Source organism: Armigeres subalbatus, chromosome 1 (assembly GCF_024139115.2).
Source record: "Armigeres subalbatus isolate Guangzhou_Male chromosome 1, GZ_Asu_2, whole genome shotgun sequence".
In the NCBI taxonomy this organism is placed as follows: domain Eukaryota; kingdom Metazoa; phylum Arthropoda; class Insecta; order Diptera; family Culicidae; genus Armigeres; species Armigeres subalbatus.
In genome coordinates, this window is record NC_085139.1 from 233,224,342 (window position 1) to 233,244,048 (window position 19,707).

At 38.9% G+C, this 19,707-nt stretch overlaps 1 protein-coding gene across 1 annotated transcript in view; it reads right to left on the bottom strand.

Moving 5' to 3' along the window:
* LOC134205872 (uncharacterized protein CG5902) overlaps nucleotides 1-19,352 on the bottom strand; it is a 31,666-nt gene extending 12,314 nt beyond the window's left edge. Inside the window, exon 1 of the mRNA XM_062681532.1 lies at nucleotides 18,855-19,352. The gene's annotated coding sequence lies outside the window, so the exon portion shown is untranslated. The remainder of the gene's footprint in view (nucleotides 1-18,854) is intronic.
* Between the last annotated feature and the right edge of the window lie 355 nt (nucleotides 19,353-19,707).

Genomic DNA, 19,707 nt, shown 5'->3' on the forward strand with positions numbered 1-19,707 from the left:
CGTCAGTGAGGAGATCTCGATTGCATCGAATTATCATCAAATCGTCTAGTCTCGATGACGACATGTTCAATCGATGCTGCTCCAGCAATAGTTTCACAGTAGAAAAACAACGCTCCACTGTTACCTGAGTGACCGGTGCAGACAGAGCCACCATAGCGAGCTCGTATAACTCAGGTTCCTCGAAACGTCTGACTTCCCAATATTTCAGAATATCAGTTGAAGCTGGTAGTCTGGTTTTTTGGTTGGCCAAATGAATTAACTTCACTTTGAGATCAGTTTGTGATGCGTTGTCGGAGGTTGATGCTGTGCTACACTCCTGCTCTAACATAGCCTCAAAATCGTCGAATGTGTCGTTATCTGATGTGGTCTGCTGTTGAGGCTCTGTTGACATTTTCTTCACTACTTTAAGAAGGTTGGCTACTTTGAGAACATGTTCCTGTAAGTTTAATTTATGTGTAATACAAATAAAAAATAAAATCAAATCAAATTAAAGACAAACAGACGAAACAGCTAGCATGTCTAACAGAAAATAGTTAATAAAATAGTTACTCGGCAACCATCTAGCAATCATGTTGAAATAGCGTTGGGGTATTGTAAATAGAAGGGACTCATCTAATATGAAACACAAACGAGAAAGGCAAAAAAGATCGCATCTGGTTGTGGAATTAGTAAACAATGAAATTTAAAATAACTGTTAAATTCATTATCAATGCAAAATTCAATAATGTTAAGCCTGTTTGTTTGTGGTGAATAATTTAACTATACTTAGGAGTTATTTAAGTACTTACAATGGCTTCTATCTTATCTTCCTTGGAAAAGAATGGTGAATCCAGAAAGCACCATCTTGGATCGAACAGCATAGCCGCTCTAAAAGCGTTGTTATCGACAAGCTTCTTTATACGGTTGTCGATTGCATCATTGAGACCTCGTACGAAAGGATTTTCGCAGGGAAGCTTTTTTATGCTGAACTGGCATTGTTTTATTATCTTTAATAGATCGCCCATGATAATATTTTCGCTCTGCAGTGCTTTAACAGCAGAATACACACACTCAAAACCATTTTTGAAATCTTTCATTCGTGCCCATGTATCGTCTGAAAGCCTAAGAGCAGAGCACTTACTACCGATCTCTTTGACTATTAGCTCGTATTTCTCAATGCTCTCCACCATATCCCATGTAGAAGACCATCTTGTTTCTACGTCAAGCTTTGGAAGCGGTATTCTGGCAATTGTGAACAATGCACGATATTCCACGCGTTTTGACGTTTTCACCATTTTTCTGATCTCTTTCAGCCACTCGTCGTTTACTGTTGCTAGAGCATCCTTTACAATAAGGTTAAAAGTGTGTGCTCCACACTTAATCGACTCAATGCAACCTTCGCTACTTGAAATAATATCATCCACCTTGGTAATGAGATTATCAATATCGTTATCATCTTCCATCAGTTTTCTTCCATATTCTTCATCAATTTCGTAGTCCACTTCTCCATTAATAAGGTCTGCATCTAGTAATTTGTCTTCAGAAATACTTCCCAGAGAATTCAACAGTGACAACTCTTGCTGGTTTCGAAGGATTTCTGTGCATTTGACCATATTTTTGCCATTGTCGGTAGTTGCGGCATAAACGTTTTTAATATCCAGCTTAAAACGATCCAGAACATCGTTAATTCGCTGTTTCAAGTTTTCCCCTGTCTGTCGCTCAGTCATGTCTTCAATCGACAAAATCCTCGACATAAGTTTTCCACGCTGGATAAATTGTGCTGTAATACCTAGTATTTTCCTGTTATGCCGACAAGCTCCATCAAACTTAAGACAGAACAACGTTCCCTTCATTTCTTCGGAAATTATCTCTCGGACATGCTCCGCCACGTTCTGAATCATCAGAACAATAGCATCAGCATGGTTGGGCATTCCTAAAGCTTTTAGGATCCCTGCTGTCTTTTTAAAGCCGGAGCTGTCGAAAACGTCAAACGCTACTCCTTGAATTGCGGCAAGTTCAACCAATCCAGATAGAAACTCCGCTTCATCCACTTCGAGCGAAATTGTTTTCATTTTCTTTGCCTTAGGAGAATCATCTCTGTCCTGTGCCGTGGAAGGTTTGTATTTATCAATACCAACCGTTTTAGACACATCCGGATGATAAATTGCAATGTGCCGTTTCAAACTGTTTGAGGCACCTTTCAGACGACTATTGCACTTATCAATTGTACATTTGTAAAGCCCTTCAACTTCATCATACAAGAAAAAACTATTCTTGACGTCAATCTTTTTTTTCGACATTATGATGCAAAACCTAACAGTAGAATGAATATATTAACACTAATACAATTGTTTTTGTTACTTGTTTTTAAGAACAGTTTAATCTAAATAAAAAATATATTGTTAAGGGATTTCAAGAAATATTTTTTATGAATCAGGTAGTTACAGATACACGCACACATACATACACAAATACACCGACACAATTTCATACTCCCACACTTACACAGGCCAACATGCATTTCATTCTGAAAAATGAAAGTGATATCGGTTCAAGCCTCTGTATTGCGAATATGTGTCAACAGTAGTACAAAAACCGAGAGCAGCACGAATAACAGTACGAATGAATGGATGCAGCATAAAGTCACAATCGTTGCACATATCATATGGCGGCTGCGCTTTCAACATATACGGAAACGGTTCGGCACTTCATCTCATAGGTCCCATTACCATCCCATCGAAAACAGAGCAATGAAAAGGAATTTGAGTTGTTTTTTTTTTTATTTTTGTGTTTTTTCAGCAGTGAGCACGCATGTTAGCAAAAATAAGCGACAAGATTGGCGCTGCTTTTTTTTAGATGAATATATGTTCAGTGAGATGGAAAATGGATCAGTTCCCCTAATTCCGCTAAACAATTTCTGCAGCTTAACATTATGAAGAAATCAGTCGAAGTTACGAAAACATTACGACCATGATTTTGCAAATCATTTATTAAGGTACTATATGTTTCACTTACCGGTGAAAACCAATTTCTCAATAATCACTAAAATCTCAAAAATCACTGAAAAGGTGCAAAACAACGAAATCCTTTCTCTTAATTATAATATTTAACAAAGTCACATCAACAGCACGTCAGTGAAGAACAGCGGACAAAAACGAATACGCCAGAAACATACTTGTGTACTGTACATAAGTACAAAATGCTACTCGAACGTCTGTTCGGGTACAAGTATACATTCGTGCGTATCTGTATAAACACGAAGTGCGGGTACAAACAGAGTGCATGTACAGCTGTACTCAGCGTGTTTGCTGTTCATTTGGGAAGACTGCATTTGTACAACCTAAGGAGGCTTTCTACAGCATTTAAAATCCGAAACATTATTAACAATTTTACGATAAATTACCGTGGAAAGCGCTGAATACAGGAGCTACCATAAAAAACTCAAAGGTGCAGCCATCGGGTTGTACGCAAAGGTGACGTTGAACTACGTAGCTGTATGTAATATACAGGTTTTCGACTTTTCTGTTCGATGAGACCAAAGCAAGCGTGTTTCAAACCCAGGGTGAATTTGTTTTCGCTGTTTATCCTGCTCTCCTGAGATTGAGTGAGATTTTAGACTAACATTTAAAAAGGATGATAAAAATATTTTTTTCAAATAAACGAGGATGAATAACACTCTCAAGCGATCACATATCCAAATTATCAATTAATAAAAACTCGCTAGAGAGTAAGAATCGTTCGATAATTGTATCTTGATTCAAAGCATTATTGGTGAATGCTACTTTTGAACTTTTTTCCCTACATAACACCAAAACACAATGCCAAACATTCGATTGAGCTTCATTGTTTACATTAAATTGGTATTAGATTAGTTACATTAGGCTTACATTAAAATAATAATTTTGTGTTGCAAGATTTGAAAAGTTATCGCCGATAACAACTCGCCTACTTTTCACACCTGCGAAGTTATCAAATGATAATTCCAAAAATCTGGCTGATAGTGTACCGCTGCGCTGCCTTGGCCGCTGCTTGACAGTTTGAGAGTTTATTGATAATAATTATCATTCCTTCACGTGAGGAGTCGGACTTTGCATTTACTCCAGCAGACACCAAGAGCCGAAGAAAGATTACCAGAACGCATTTACTGCAGCAGCGAAAAAGATTCCGAGCCTCTCTACTGACATCAATAGACGTAAGCGAGCAGCTGTCGTCAAACGCCCCCATGCTTTACAGAGAAAACGCGCGTGTAAGTTAGCAGAAACGAGTTAAAAGTCCTGTAAGTTGCATTAATTTGACGTCTATACCGGCTTGAGGTTCCCAGTTAGCCTTGAGAACAAAGGCGCAGAATCCGGAGATGGCGAGATCGATTCTCGATCCGATCTAGGATGTTTCGGGTGGGAAACATTCTCACACCCTGGGCATAGTGTATCCATTGTATTTACCACACAAGATACATACTAATGCAATGGCGGGCAAGGAAAGCTTTTAACCAATAACTAAAGAAATACTAATAGATTATAGAAGTTAAAAGCAGGCCAAGTTCCAGTTGGAATGTAGTGCTATGGAAGAAGAAGCTTGCAATGCACTTATGATATTGACTGATTCACCGAAACCAATTCCTAAACTGTTAGCAAGTTTCAGTGCTAAATATTATCATACGTATATATTGTCATACACTGGAGTCATTTTTTATGCGGATGATATGGGCCACGTGAATTAAAACAAAGTTAAACCCAGCGTAAATTCCAAAGTATGTCTGAATGAACCGCAGAAATCCCGAAATTCGAGTGAAAAAAAATCGCATTAAAAGCGATTCGTGTAAAAAACAACCGCGTAAAAAACGACTTCAGTGTACATCGGGAATGAAGCGTTGACTCTTCCTTGATCGAATGGTCCAAGAAAATTTAAAATCCATCGAGAAATGGCTGAGATATTAACGATCAAAGTCTATCATATTTTCGTGACGTTTTTCGATTTTTTGCAATTTTAAAGTGTACCCCAATATAGAAAAGACAGACGTAGTTCTACGTCAAAATCCACAGGAATGCCGCCTTGAATTTATGAAAGAATTCCAGGAAGGTTATGCACAGGAATTCATCAAAGAATGTCTGCAGATTTTCCCAAAGCGATTTCCCAAGGGTCTCATACGCCTGTCACTGGCGAACAAAGCTCGTGTACTCTGCATCGAAGCTTAGAACTGGTGTTAGGGCGCAATCGTTTATGCGAACATTTTTATATTCGGTTAGTTACTGCAAATAAATTCTTTTTCGAGTCCCAACAATCAAGCAGGTATCTCAAGCATACCACATCGTTATATTGCTGCATGATTGTGTGTTTAATTTTGATAAAATATCGAAAACAAAAGTGTGCATAAAAATTGCCTCGCCATAACAAAAAGGTGGTAGAGAATTAATGTCGTTTTCGGTTTTAAACCTGGGTCAGGTCCGACCTCGACTCTGAATAACCGAACGAAAAACGAATCGGGATCGAGTCAGTATGATGGTGTTAGTGAGAACTCAAGCCCTATCATCTGTTTTGTTTTCATTTCGCACCTTTATCAGCTGGCAGAAACAGACATATTTTTATCTATTGAACTTTGTTATTAGTGTTATTTTTTTCTTGTTTTATGAATTATGGGGGAAATCAGACGTTTCTTCTGTTAATTGTTTAATGACTAAAATGACTATTAATCCATCAATAAATTAATGTGATTAGGAGCTTGTGATGAATGACGACGACAATGTGGATTGCCATGAAAGAATTTATGCCAATCCGTGTTTCCCGATAAACTATTATGCTGATTTTATGTCTTTTTGGGTAACAGTGATTGTGTTACAGTAGATTTGAATTATCAATTATGTCATTGAAATGGAACAGAACAAGAAAATATAGAAACACTTTGAAAAAAAATCCAATACAAAATTTATTGAGATTTTGGGCTTTTTATTTTAAAACAAAGAGAATCAAATCGTAGAAGAGTTGAACAGCATTCTTTTTTGCTATTTGCATTCTTTCTTCTATTTTTCCCCCAAGAGGAGACCCTTTGGGATAAATTGCGATTTCGTCAGAACTGCAAAAACCAAATATACCAAAGAGGCAAATAATTTTCCACTACAAAATCTAAACAGGAGATTCAAAATAATAAATATCAATGGGATAAAATTTATCTTTGTCGGTTTTTTTGACGAATTACAAATAAAAACCTTTCTTCCACTCAAAAATTATGCACAATTCGTATGAAAACTGTTCCTAAATAAACATTTGAATTTATTTATTAATAATCGTTTATTAATAAATACAATAAATTTGTTGATGGCAATATAGTTGCTAAAGCCTTATAAATGGTTACTGCAAGGGTTAATACATTATGTGTATATTCTTCAAATCCGTAACGTTGAACAAATTATGCACAGAACTAAATAATTAACAAAATAATGGTATAAACATTTTGGTATAAATAATTTCATAGCGGCAGATACTCTGGTACGCTATTTTTTCCATTGATAGCGCAATTATACCTAAAGTATATGTACGAATACACAAGGTAATAGTGAATAAATAGCAGCTACCTTCTCGTCACTGCATTTTATAAATCACATTTTCAACAAAATGTTCAACCCTCATTTTGTTTATAATGGAGCTACCATCTGAGGTAATCAGCGAGAAATATGTCGATATCTGAATCCGATTCACCATCAGAGAAACTTGAAGTCAGCACAACATTAAAATAAACCATTTTTGCGTGGAAGGCAGCAACAAAATTGATAAATTTAACAAATAAAACAAACAAAATCAAATACCCATCCGTATCTTTTACGTTTCCATTTTCCTTTAGCGTAAACATAAACACCAGTTTGACAGTTTGTGTTCGAATGTATTGGTGAACCTAGGTTGGATCTCGATAAATCGGCAGAGCGAACCTCATTCATTTTGGGTCGGATCTGGTGCGGATCGCGATCCAACCTGAACGAATAACCGAACGTTTTGACAGCTGTTAGAGCGGATCCGGTGCAGAACTAGGTTCGACCCAGCAATAACCGAAAACGACATAACACTGTTGTTTACAGTTTAGAACCAAATCCAGATGTCGCACATGTTGGGGTAGGGATTCAGTGCTCCGCCTTCTCCCCCTGCGATTTCCACAATACATATCAAGCATAATTTTTCATAACGACGTATGTAAAAATTATGAGGAATCGAATAATCCTTTGCAGAAAGTTGGCAAAACTGTTTCTAAAACTGTTTTAAAACTGAATCTTTTTTCAATATTTTTTTCCGCTGGTATGCATCAATACATAACACATAATAAGCGTGCTTCACATCATAGCGTTCATTCATATTCCCTGTGAAAAACGATAAAATTATACATACACCGGTATGCTGCACATACGTCGCTGTACATTGGTCAGTTTTCCATTGCTTTTTTGTTACATAGGTCGCTCTTAGTTTCCATATATTAAAGCGACGTATGTAACAGTGAGATTTCAAAAATAGAAAATTCTACATACGTCGTTTCGAAAAAAGACTGAATTAAAGAATTTTAGGGCCGATGTCCACGTAGCGGTTTTGTACCTGCGTGCACGCAGCGTCAACGCAATTGCGGTAGGAAGTACCCAACATCAAATAGAATCATGCACACGCACTTGCGTTAACGCGGCGTCGACACGCGTCTCATTTGCGGCGAGAGTTACCGCAAAGTCACCGCAACTCCCCACAGGAACGCTGCGTGCACGCGAGTATTTTTTGACATTTCTCTATTCTTTTTCTTTCCAACAAGATTTCTAATGGGAAAATCTGTGATGTGAAAGAATGTGTCAGAGCGAAATCAAAACAAACAAAAATACTTCGCAAATCAGTTCATTTTGGTTTCGCAAATTAATTTGCAAATTGCAACACTTTTCAAATCTAGTAATTCAATTGTAATAGTTCGGAGCAATAAGTGTTTCTTTCGTTCCTGTGTTAGTACCAGTCGCGGTCAAAACATCTTTGGAAAGAACTGACAAGCAACCATCCCAGGCTGGTGGATAGAGTCAAAGTCAACGGAAGTATGTGCCGGATAGTGTTGTGACGTTAATTGTACCAACTTTATCAGAATAAATTGATTTCCGAACAGACGGTGATGTGGCAGTTTTGGGATGAATAACGGACCAGGCAAAATTCAACCAACAAAGTTCCAACCAACATTCCGCGGGACCCTGTATACATCAAGGAAGGCGATACCAGTTCCGCCATGGGATGAATTATTAAATATAGGTTTGATACGGAGGTTCATATATCTTGGCTTTTCAATTGCAGATATATGTTCATGTTTTTAGGAATGTCAACGGAAGTAAATCGTCAAATAATGTGGATTGCAAGTGCAAGAAGAAACGAGATCAGATAAAGGGATGGCGAGTTACAGTACTAATGCGTTTCTTCTAGTGTTGTGGGCAACGCTACTGCGATCGGTCCGTGTTGCAGTGAAGTGAAAATTGCAATGATAATAACGACGTTTGGCATTTAGATAGCACTTCTTTGGAAGAACAACGACAAACGTAGCAACACGCCAGCAATCGCTTGTCTTTCGGAGGAAGATTTTGAGCACCTTATTTGTAGGAGTGACTGCAGTATCTGACCAAAATGTTTAATGACTGAGTGTTGAACTTAATTTTAAAATTAAAAAAACACTTTAATAAAGAATTAAATTACCGATAAATGGAACTAATAAAAATCGTACCCCAAATGAAACAGATGCTCAATTCAAGACAAGAACAATTGAATGCCTGAATCCACTATTATTCAAAATTAATCTATAAAGTAATAAATTTAAGTTGGAAATAAAGAATGAGCAACATTATGAAATTGTAATAATATTCATTTATTATGATTGTAGAAAACATATTGGGATTAAGCAAAGCGAGGCCAAATTTCTGTCTCTCTGTATTGAAAACGTTTTTATTCAAACAATCGAATTGTGCGGCACGATTTCAATTTCACAGATCTACAATTAATTTCGAAAGTTCAAACTTTTCATTTTAGAAGTAATGGGAGACTTTTAAATCTACAGTGAGTTATTTTTTCTACTCTATACTAAAAAGCATTAATTGAACTTTTTATTTTGGAATAATACTGAGTTACCATCACTAGTCTGTCATCATATAGGTATGTTAACCTTTCCGTCCCCAACGTCTGTTTTTAAGGGCTTTCAAAAATCTAAACTGCTGTAAAAATCGCATTTCTTGACCGATTCTTTCGCAACAAGTTGCATTCCATCCGGATGGATCCCAATTTTTGATTTATACTTGTTTTGAGGCTATCCACAGTACGGTTCCAGAATTATTCCAGATTCCGTTGGGGTCAGTTGCCCCCGGAATAAGTGGCCATTTACAATTTTAAGTCAAAACAGGTCGTGCGACACCTCAAACTTCATGATTCCACAAAGCAATGATGCGAATGATATTTTTGGGGTTCCTGGCCCACTCGGACTCAATCTGGCCACATCGGTCACAATCCGGGGGCCTACGGAATAGCCATTTTCTAGCTTGATTCAAAATAGGTCGTGCGACACCTCAAACTTCATGATTTTACAAAGCAATGATGGGAATGATATTTTTAGGGTACCTGACCCACTCGGATTCAATCCGGCCACCGGTCCCAATCCGGGGACCAACGGAATGACCATTTTCTAGATTTATTCAAAATAGGTCGTGCGACACCTCAAACTTCATGATTTTTCAAAGCAATGATGAGAATGACATTTTTATGGTTCCTGGCTCACTCGGATCTATTCCGGCCACTATCCGGAGGACCTACGGAATGGCCATTTTCTAAATTGATTCAAAATAGGTCGTGCGACACCTCAAACTTCATCATTTTACAAAGCAATGATGGGAATGATATTTTTAGGGTTCCTGGCCCACTCGGATTCAATCCGGCCACATCGGTCCTAATCCGGGGACCAACGGAATGGCCATTTTCTAAATTGATTCAAAATAGGTCGTGCGACACCTCAAACTTCTTGATTTTACAAAGCAATGATGAGAATGATATTTTTATGATTCTTGACCCAATCGGATCCATTCCGGCCACAACCGGGAGGACCTACGGAATGGCCAATTTTCTAAATTGATTCAAAATAGGTCGTGCGACACCTCAAACTTCATGATTCTACAAAGCAATGATGGGAATGATGTTTTTGGGGTTCCTGGCCCACTCGGATTCAATCCGGCCACATCGGTCACAATCCGGAAACCAACGGAATGCCCATATTCAAAATTGATTCAAAATAGGTCGTGCGACACCTCAAACTTCATGTTTTTCCAAGCAATGATGGAAATTATATTTTTAGGGTTCCTGACCCTCTCGGATTCAATCTGGCCACATCGGTTGCAATCCGGGGACCTACGGGATGGCCATTTTCTAAATTAATTCAAAATAGGTCATGTGACACCTCAAACTTCATGATTTTACAAAGCAATGATGGGAATGATACAAGGGCTTAGCCAGAGTGGGCAGGTTGGGGCAAAACAACTCGAAAAGTTTCGGGCGCAAGAATTCTCCTTGAAATCCTTCTAGAAGCTCCCCTGGGAACTTCTAAATTCCTCCGGAAAGTAATCCACAAGTTCCTCTGAAAATCGTTCGAAAATCTTTCTCATGTAATTGTAATTTCTCCTTATCTAGAAACCCCTAACTAAATTAGTGGAAATTCATGAGGAAATTCCTTGAAGATTTATTTTCTTCTCCAATTTTTCCTTCTAGACATTTCTTTGGCTATTCTTCCAGAAAAATCTCCTGCATTTATATACATTCGGGAGTTCCTTCAATAATACAAACGAAATTTCTTTCCAAAATTTCGCTAGAAGTTTCTTTAGAAATTTATGACGGAAATCCTCCGATTTCGCTCCACAATTTCACTTGTAATTCTATAAGAAATTCCTTCGGAAATTCTTCTAGGTACTTCGCCGAGCATTCCTCCAGGATTATTATTATTTATTCAGACTAAGGCCGAAGTGGCCTGTGCGGTATATAAGAGTCTTCTCCATTCGGCTCGGTCCATGGCTACACGTCGCCACCCACGCAGTCTACGGAGGGTCCGCAAGTTAGCTTCCACCTGATCGAACCACCTTGCCCGCTGCGCACCTCGCCTTCTTGTGCCCGTCGGATCGTTGTCGAGAACCATTTTCACCGGGTTATTGTCCGACATTCTGGCTACGTGCCCGACCCACCGCAGTCGTCCGATTTTCGCGGTGTGAACGATGGATGGTTCTCCCAACAGCTGATGCAACTCGTGGTTCATTCCACGTACCGTTCGCCATATGCACCCCACCATAGATGGTACGCAGCACTTTCCTTTCGAAAACTCCGAGTGCGCGTTGGTCCTCCACGAGCATCGTCCAGGTCTCGTGTCCGTAGAGGACTACCGGTCTAATGAGCGTTTTGTAGATTGTCAGTTTGGTACGGCGGCGAACTCTATTCGATCGGAGCGTCTTGCGGAGTCTAAAGTATGTACGATTTCCAGCCACTATGCGTCTCCGAATTTCTCTGCTGGTATCATTTTCGGCAGTCACCGTGAGCCCAAGTACACAAATTCTTCTACCACCTCGATTTCGTCACCACCGATGCCAACTCGTGGTGGGTGGCTCACATTGTCTTCTCTTGAACCTCTTCCTGTCATGTACTTCGTCTTCGTCGTGTTGATGACTAGTCCGATCCGCTTGGCTTCCCTCTTCAGTCTGATGTAGGCTTCATCCATCTTCTCAAAGTTACGTGAAATAATATATATGTCGTCGGCGAAGCCAAATAGCTGGACGGACTTATTGAAAATTGTACCACTCCTCCAGGAACTCTTGCTTTAATTCCTTCAGGATAACTTTCAAGAGTTTTTCCGGTAATACCTCCATAAATTTAATAGTGAAATCCTCTAGGATTTCATTCTGGAATTCTTTCCGCTATTACTTCAGAATATCCTTTCCTCGGAAATTCTCCCAGGTATTTTCCCGGGAATTGCTTCCGGTACTTCTCCAGGAATTCCTTCAGGAATTTCTCCCGAATTTTTTCCGCGGAATTGTCCTGGAATGCTTTCCGGACTTCACTAGAAATTCACTCCAGAATTTCATTCGGGTATTAATTTGAGAGTTCCTCCAAGATATCTTTCAAGAGTTCTTCCAAGATTTTCTCCAGAACGATCTCCGGGAATTCATCCGGTAATTTCTTCAGCATTTCATCTGGGAATTTCTGCAATAATTTCTCCTGGTATTTTTCCGGGAATTCCTTCAGATATTTATCCAGAAATTCCATCATGAACTTCTCCAAGAATTAGTTCAGGACTTCCTTGTGAGAATTCTTCCGGAAGTGCTTGTGGGACCTCCTCCAGGAGTTTTTCCAAGAGTTTCTCCAGGAATCCCTCCAAGATCTTCGCAGGGAAATCCAGGAGGATATATGGCAAGAATTTCACGGGAAATGGGATTTCGGAAGTTCCTCTAGAAATTCAACTCCGGGTATTCCAACGACTGTTCCTCTGAAAATTTACCCGAGAGTTCCAGCAGTAGCTCCTCCGGGAATTCAATCAGGCTTTTTTATAGAATTTATCTACAAAATCCTCCAGAAGTTCCTCGGAGAATTTCTCTGGGAGATCTTTTGAGAACTCTTCCAAGAGTTCCTCCTGGAATTCTTACGGAAGTTCATTTGGGAGTTCATCCAAGAGTTTTTACGAGAGTTACTCTAGAAATTCTTCCTGTAGTTCTTTAGAAAATTCCTCCAGAAGTTCCACCGGAAGTTCCTCCGAAAAATCCTCTGATAATTTCTCTGGAAATTCCTCCAGGAGCTCCTCCGGAAATTACTCCACGAGTTCCTTCTTAGAGGAACACTCGGGAGAACTGCCGTAGAAACTTCCGGAGGAATGCTCATAGAAACTGCCGGTGGATCTCCCGGAGGAATTCTCGTAGTAACTGCCGAAAGAGCTCCCGTAAGAGCTCCCGGAGTAATTTCAGGAGGAACTCCTAGCAGAATTCCTAGAGGGACTCCCAGAGAAACTATTGGAAGAACTTTGGGAGGAATTTCCAGCGAAATTTCTGAAGAAGGACTAAATGATTTCCAGGAAGAGCTACTGGTGGAACCAAAGTGTAAAATAATCGAAATTTTTTAGTGAAGACCATTTTTCTTCATTTGTCAGTTCACTTCCGACACATTCATAGTCGGCTCTGGTCAGTCAATATTCAGTTGAATATTAGTCATTGAATATTTATGCACATTTTACAAATTAATAAATTATCTGAAATCTGAACACGTTTCAAATAAGTAAAGTGATTTATCACACAGGACTGAATCCAATTTTCATCCGCGAGGCACTTTCAGTGGTAATCATCAACATAAACAATGCTAATTATGTTTTTTTCTGCACATAGTAAACACATTCAGTGACAGTCGAATGAATGAGTTCGTGGAGTAGTCGTCTGACTATGTCATTCTATGTTTTGAATATTCATGCGATGTTTGTCAAAATTCGGACCGAAGTTGCTTCATGAATATGAATATTTTAAGCTCTGGGTGGAACTCCCGGAGGAATTCTTAAAATAACTTCCGGAGGAATTTCTGAAAAAACTACCCGGAGGAACTGCCAGTGAAACTACCAGAAGAATGATCGAAAAAAATCTCGGATAATTCATCTTATACACAAATCTCGTCTAGCTGAAACCTCTCTAGGGGTATGTAGTGAGCTGGATCATCATCATCATCGGAGGACCTCCCGGAGATTACCTTCAGGAGCTCCCAGAGAAATTCTCGGTGGAGCTTCTGGAGGATTTTCTATATAAATTCCTGGAGAAGCCTAAATGAATTCCAGAAAGAAAGCTTGAATGAATTCCCGGAGGAAATTCTGGAGAAATTCCCGAAAGAGGAACCCCCGTAGGATCTGCCGATAGAACTACCGGAATAATTCTCGGAGAAAATCCTGCAGGAACTCTTTGAGGAACTGACGGTGGATTTCCCGAAGGAAATCCAGGAGGAATTTTCAGAAAAAAAAAACTCCTGAAGGATGTCCCAGTAGAAATCATGAAGTTTCCACCGAAATTCTTTCAGGATTTCTTTGGGAATTAATCTAGGAATTCCTCGAAAAATTCCATTGTTGATTTCATTTACGGTATAATTTCTGTATAAATTTTCGGTGGAAGTACTGGGTCCCTGGATTGTGACCGATGTGGTCGGATTGAATCCGAGTGGGCCAGGAACCCTAAAAATATCATTCCCATCATTGCTTTGTGAAATCATGAAGTTTGAGGTGTCGCACGACCTATTTTGTATCAATTTAGAAAATGGCCATTCCATAGGTCCTCCGGATTGTGGCCGGAATGGATTCGAGTGGGCGCGGAAGTCTAAAAATATCATTCTCATCATTGCTTTGTGAAATCATGAAGTTTGAGGTGTCGCACGGCCTATTTTCAATCAATTTAGAAAATGGCCATTCCGTAGGTACTCCGGATTGTGGCCGGAATGGATCCGAGTGGGTCAGGAACCATAAAAATATCATTCGCATCTTTGCTTTGAAAAATCATGAAGTTTGAGGTGTCGCACGACCTATTTTGAATCAATTTAGAAAATGGCCACTCCGTAGGTCCTCCGGATTGTGGCCGGAATGGATCCGAGTGGGCCAGGAACCATAAAAATATCATTCCCATCATTGCTTTTTAAAATCATGAAGTTTGTGGTGTCGCACGGCCTATTTTGAATCAATTTAGAAAATGGCCATTCCGTTGGTCCCCGGATTGGGACCGATGTGGCCAGATTGAGTCCGAGTGGGCCAGGAACCCCAAAAATATCATTTGCATCATTGCTTTGTGAAATCATGAAGTTTGAGGTGTCGCACGACCTGTTTTGACTTAAAATTGTAAATGGCCACTTATTCCGGGGACAACTGACCCCAACGGAATCTGGAATAATTCTGGAACCGTACTGTGGATAGCCTTGAAACTAGTATAAATCCATTGGGATCCATTCGGATGGAATGCAACTTGTTGCGAAAGAATCGGTCAAGAAATGCGATTTTTACAGCAGTTTAGATTTTTGAAAGCCTTTAAAAACAGACGTTGGGGACGGAAAGGTTAAAGCTCATGAAATGTTTAGAATAGCATTATACCCATTGAATATTGTTCGGGGGCGATGAGCTTCATACAAATCAAAATCTAAATATTTCACGTTTGATGTCTTTATGTGAATGGAGAACTCGATTCATATTGGAAGAGAATGAAAAATGACAGACTGACAACAGCTGGCAGGCGGATGACATTTGGCGTGACAGATAGGTTTGACGTTAGAAGTTTTGCGGCAAATTACCGCTTGTCGTGTGCATTCCCAGCCTGATTCAACGCCGAATAACGCTGCGTCAACGCAGCTTAAAAAACCGCTACGTGGACATCGGCCCTTAAGATCTAAAGTCAGTAAAATCGATGCGTATTATAAACAGTAGCGTGTGATTGTCATGGTGTATTAAAAACCTCGTTTTGTTTACTTTTGTTACATACGCCCTTATGAAAAATTATGCTTGATATATCATAAGCCAGGCTTATTTTAAAATTTGACGATTTTTAGAAAAAATAGTATCACATCTCCAATTTATTGATTTGTTCAAGGTTGTTTAAAGTTACCTTTATGAGGACTCTCCTCTTCTGCCATCATACGCATATTTGTCCCATGTTGGCTGGGGTTCCTATGTTCATGGGACAGTTGTGCGTATAACGTAAAATAATATATTTAAATTTTTGCCAGTAAAAATGTGGATTATTAGTTTGGGTAAATTCATGTTTCAAAAGAAGGCATCATCCATTTGTTTGCAATACTCCGGGAAAACGCATGGTTTGAAAGAAGATGTATTTCAGAAAAAATGCGTGAGTCAAAAGAATGTACCACTCATTTGCTTTTCTCCGAGAAAATGCGTATTTTGAAAGAAGGAATCATCTATTCGTTAAGCTTTTTTCGGAAAAATTTGCTTTTCAAAAAGGAATCAATAACTCATTTTTTATTTTTCGCATATTTCAAGAGAAGAAATAATCTACTAAGGCAACAATTATTCCGAGCCAATGCCGTAAAAGTCATCTATTTTTGGGCCTTATTTTGGACAATCGCGTGCGTAGCACACAAAAAATAGACTCATTAGTCTTATTCCGGGAAAATGCGCTTTTCAAAAGATGGAATCATCGATATATTTGCCTTATTCCGGGCAAATGCGTGGGCCCCTATTTTTTCCCTCAATCAAGGCGTGCTTCAAAATAATCAATAGTTTACTTTTTCTATTTTATGGTCATTATGTCAAAAGGCCCATTGTATTTGAAACTATAGCTTCTAACAATTACCATAATGGCCCTTGCACTCCTCGCTCATCAAGACAAATCATTTTATGTACAGCTGTATGCTCCATTTGTGTATAACTGTATGGTCTTGCAATGATGTTTAATAAGAAAACAAGAAAATGAAATCATGTTCATCTATATATCCTGTTTTCTGGGAAACGGTACATTCTGGGGAACGGGTTTCTTGGGAATAGTACAGACCCGCCTTAGGGGCCATCCGCAAAATACGTCACGCGCTTAGGTTTCCGAGCAGCGTGACAATTCATATAAAAATTTTAGAGGTTTCATACAAAAAGTGTGTCGAAGGGGAGAGGCGGGTTGAAAATCGTCAATTTTTGCGTGACGTACTTTGTGGATCTTCCCTTAGGCTTCGCAGCAGTAGTCGCACTTTCTACCGATCGTCCAGGAGACTATTTTTATGTCTGAAAAGTTCTTCATACTTGCAGAACCAGCAAACCAATGTCCATCCGTTTTCTGAATTGAAGTGGAATACTTTGATTCGGTGACTTGTTCCAGTAGAGTCATCAAGCGGCTCCTTTGAATTGCCATCTGATGCATATCTTCTGACAACCAAGCTCCACGCACGCTTCCCTCTTGTCCAGAAACTGCACCTTCGACTTATCGATTTTTGGAAATAGAATCATCAGGACTTTAAACTTCTTTGTTAGTAATGGTTCCTTAAATGTGGAATAAAGGGTTTCCACTTCTTGAATCGATCTATCATGGTCAACTTGATGTTAATTCTATGCCTTGATAATAATGTGGCACATTTTTAGACAACAGCAAAAGAATGATAAGAAAAATACAAGCAAGAGGATTTGTGAAGAACCACAACAATTCAAGGATTACATACCCTATTGATTGTTAGTTTGCTTGAAAATAAAATATCCGTCGTCTTGATTTTTTTTTTAAATAAAACTATGGGTATAAGGTAATATGTCTGAACAAGTAATTATAGTAATCTTGATTTAGTATGCTTTTAAGCAAGATATAATAGTCAAACCTCCATGAGTCGATATTGAAGGCGATCAAAGGGTTGAGATGTGTAGCAGTTCGAATGGACTATCGCAGTAACTCAGAATTGTTTTCAATCTTGATCTTACCGTACTGATGAACAGATGTTTTATTTCAACGCAGAACTAGAATTGTCCGAGACCTAAACCTTGAAGACTCTTGCCAAGTGCGATACACTGAAGATGGCTCTACTTTTGAGCATATATCCGTAAAGTTGCCATCGTTTGGTGGAGTTAAATGGAATACATTTGAGATCTCATCTTATGACTTCATAAACATTTAAGGCCACTCTAACAGTACAGTAGACTGTCTTCATCTCGATGAACTATATCTCGATATCTCTCCCTATGTCGATGGTTTCCTCAGTCCCTTCATTCTACATACATTTGGGGTTTCTACATCTCGATAACTTCCCTATCTCGATGTGTTCTGATTATATTTTGTTCAGGATTCATTCTCCTGATGTCGATGATAATCGCTTAACTTTTCAAAAGGACCTAAGTAACATTTTTTTCATGAATTATTTTGAATAGCGCAATTAATAGCTTTCATGTTGTTGTGTTGATTGCGCTATTCAAATTAATTCATGAAAAAAATGTTACTTAGGTCCTTTTGAAAAGTTAAGCGAGATATGTTCAAATTTTTAGGCTACTAGACCATCTTTTAACAATAACAAACACATCCACAACAGCAAACGACATTTGGTTTGTTGTCATTTTTCATAGCAAAGAGGCTCTTTTGGATCTAGTACCCATTTCAATTTACCTTCCATTCCTCGATCTCTCCCTATCTCATCATTATTATAATAATGGGTGCGAAGGGCAGCTCCGCTTGAATCCACATCAAAACTACGACACATTGACTGACTGTATGTTGGTTCCGTCTATGCTGATTGCTTGTTTTTGAAATGGTGGTCACGACGTGCTGGGGAGGGAGAAGGGGATTGTTTTCTATACACAATCTTTCTTTGTTGATGCAATCTTCGTGCTTATAATTATTATGTAATATAAATTATGTTGGTGTTAACCACAACAGAAAGTGATTTTAAAGCAGGAAGCTTTTGCGAAGATTGTTTTCATTTATGTAAACTTTACACAGCTGACGATGAAATTTTACGAGAAATCCTTGGGATTGTAATATGTGTGAGTGTATTCGAACGACCTGTAATAGCAGCTGGTCACACTGAATCAATCCTCATAGCCAAGCATTTTTCTTCATTTCGTTTCGATCGTTCAATTTTCCTGAATCATGTATTGGTATACCTCGCATTCTCATTATGAGATGAACTTCGACGTCTTGAAACCCTGAATTGATGCCCTTGAAGCGATGAAATCCAAATCCGTCAGCGTATTCATGGTCTGGTTTGTGTTTTGTGCCTCTAATGTATTCTTGAGACACCACAAATATACCTACTCAGCAAACCTATTCCATGGCTTATTTCCCAAATCCGTGGGCGAACATTTCCTTCGCGATTTTCCACTTTTTTGCCAATCAATAAAACGATACAAATAGGATTAATTCCGTCCAGATAACAACTTTCACCTTCAATCACACTTTGGAACTCGGTGCTGCTGAACACAAGAAAAAATCTGATATTTTTCTTCCACCTGAAGGTTTTTCCCGTTTTTCCAACTTCGCAATCTCGTCTTCTTTGCGCGCACACCAACTCCCCACGGACGAACACACAAAGAAACCCTGCTGCAGACTTTGACTTGGCTTTGGTTTCGGCTATATCCGCTTTTTGTTTGAGCTTCGCACTTCGCACGGGCAGCCAAGCTTGAAAATGCAACTTGTTTTGGAATTTGTTTTTCTTCCGAGCGTAGCACAGACAGAGAGCACTATCGCGAATTATTTATTATTGTCTATACACAAACACCGTCTTCGTGTAAAACTTTATTACGGAAGAGCACTGCGCGCTGAACGTGCGATGGGGATGATAATCTTTGTCCTCGCGTTTTGCTTTTCAAACAACACCTCCGTGGCCCAAAATCTTACGCGAATGATGACCATCAGGCATCCACCATCGACAGACAAGACAAAAGTGGAAGAAGCGTAAACGAAAAAAGGCAAGATTACTGTTTCATGGTTGCCAAAACAAAATGTATGTTGTTGGTAATAAAAAGAAAGATTCTCGTTGGAAATTATTTGATACAGTAACGTTTTTGAACTAGAGTTAAAAACTTTAAATAAGTTTTAAAAATGAATTTCATCTTTTAAATTTACGTAACTGATAATTAAATACAAGAAATTGTCCAAAAACCGTAAATTGAATTTTGTTTTTAAATAGATACATCAAAAGTTAATTCAATATATCTGGCAACACTGCCCTTAAAATGTGTTCTGTCGTTGCGTGAACACGCACACAAGTTTGAATATTTGACGGCATCGAATCTGT